General features: G+C 35.9%; 1 long non-coding RNA gene across 1 annotated transcript; it reads right to left on the reverse strand.

Moving 5' to 3' along the window:
• Positions 1–533: 533 nt before the first annotated feature.
• Positions 534–845, reverse strand: LOC109584496 (uncharacterized). Its single transcript, XR_002186039.1, has 2 exons — positions 682–845; positions 534–643 (listed from the first exon to the last, which is right to left on the reverse strand). It is a non-coding gene; the product is annotated as an uncharacterized LOC109584496 (long non-coding RNA).
• Positions 846–2288: the final 1443 nt, after the last annotated feature.

Here is a 2288-nt window from a genome sequence, read left to right on the forward strand (position 1 = left end):
TTGACACCCAGCAGCATCACAGCTCAGTACCATTTTGCTTTTTGCCAACCAGTGGGTGTGCCTGGCCACGTGTACCCCAATGTTTTGCCGACTTCAAAGAAGTGTTACCTAACGCGCGGGTGGTCTATAGGTCTATAGCTACTGTATAAAAGCAGTTAAAACAATGCATGTCATGTATAAAAACTAGGAGGCTATAAAGTTTGGCCCTTTTATACCACTACTAGGAGACTGGAGTGACTTTCTTCCTTTCCTATTGATTGCAGTCAGTAAAGTCTTCAAGATTATTTCATTTTAATGACAAAAATTTTAACTTTTACTCAACTCAACTAATATAGATACATCATATATGTACATCTTGACATAAATTTGGAACCTTAAAAATTTAAATTTTAATAGAATTTCTACACAACATAATATTTTTTGTACATTCATTATAAAAAGATGTGCGTGTGTTGGTGGCTCATTTGGCCATGCTGCACAGTAGTAGTTGTAGAGCTGGCAATGACAGTTCAAATCGCCATAAATACATGCAATCAAAATTTAAAAGAATTATTTTTCAAAAAATTAAAACTAGTATATAAATCTCTAGCTTCAGTCTTGAGTATCAATCCACTTGACATTTCATCTTTATTTCAGCTTGAACCTATCAATGATAATATTAAAGTCCTTACACAAACTTACTGTTAGTATTGTTATTTTTCTTCTTGTATGTAGTGCTCTTAGCATCACTAGCAGTAGTAACCACAAGTGATCCCAGGCAGCGCCACGTGGAGGCGGCACTACACTGCTGCCCAAAAATTAGAATAACCTGGCCCAACACTCTTGCTGAGGCCCAGGTTGTAAAAATAATAATAAAGAATAATAATAAATAATAATAAATCATAAAAAATTATAAATAATAAAAATAATTTAATCATAATAAATCATAAAACCTAGATCTATAACCTATACCTACACTATATAACCTGTATCCTATAACTACCTGTTTCCTAATTTCTATACTATAACTACTTTCTAATTTCTACTATACAATAACTACACCATAGCCTAATATAACTATACCTGCTTCCTAATTTCTACTACAATACCTACCTATACCTACAACTTATTTTGTATACACAACATAAGACAAGTTATCTTAATACTGCATCATTATCTAATGACCTATTACTGCCTCCCACCACTACTGTCTAAATATTTTAACCTCTACAACATCAACATAATGAGTAGTCTTAATACACAATCTACCACACAATGTGCATATTATCAAGAATAATTATTACATTAAGAATTAATTGTGCATCCTATAAAATAACAATAGACACTTGACACAGAATTGAGATTTCACAAATATCGTGTCAACGTAAACCGTTACTTGCATCAAAACGTCAGATCACACGCACGTAATTTCAACGCTACGTTGATCATAAACCTACAATGAAAGTTATTGACTTATTTTGAAAGGTGAGGCAAACACTAAACAATTGATCCTAAGTCAAAGCCACGGGATCGAGAAAGAGATCAGAATGAGAATTAGGAAGCTAGTGCCCAGGTTAATCAAGCTACCTGCATCACAAACCTCACCAGTCTACCCACCGTAACCTGGCTTAGCTCAACTGTATAGTGTTTGCCTGCTTTTAAGTAGTTAAAGGATCGAGACAAAAAAAGAAAAAGAAAAGTCTGATCCTTTCTTCTGCTTAGAGTCCATATCACACAAAAAGGAAAGAGAGTGAAAGAGGAGAAGAGAGGGTTCCAAGCATGAGATACTGGGTGCCTCGATCCGACCCAAAAGGGGGACACGACTTCTCCCACACTCCTGGGCGAAACCCTCTCCCCTCCGCTGACCCTCCCCTTCCCTCTCACATGATCGGGACTAAAAGCAGGTCACTGTGAAAAAGGGTAGCTCAACCCATACAGTGAAAAAATATGCTCATGTCTTCATTTAATCAAATATGTTCTCCTCTCCACCTCTGGTAGTCTATCAGTTCTTCTCCTTCCTCCTCTCAGAATGCTAGTATTAGATGAAGATCTAATATTGTAAACTGTAGATTAGTGCTGGATGCTTAAGCCTCAATGCTATGATATCAGTGGAAAGTACTATAGCTGTGTACACATCAATGACAACCTCCTTGTTAGCTGATGTCCTTCAAAGAGCCATTAGTAAATCATATGGAATGTTCTTGATTGATACACTAGCTCTCACAAGGTACTGAATTATTTCATCATGCATGGTAACAAACGATACTTCGATGTGATTGAAAATACTAAAAAAGATTGAAGTTTTCTTG

The sequence above is a fragment of the Amphimedon queenslandica genome, unplaced genomic scaffold (assembly GCF_000090795.2).
Source record: "Amphimedon queenslandica unplaced genomic scaffold, v1.1 AMPQUscaffold_13204, whole genome shotgun sequence".
Lineage (NCBI taxonomy): Eukaryota > Metazoa > Porifera > Demospongiae > Haplosclerida > Niphatidae > Amphimedon > Amphimedon queenslandica.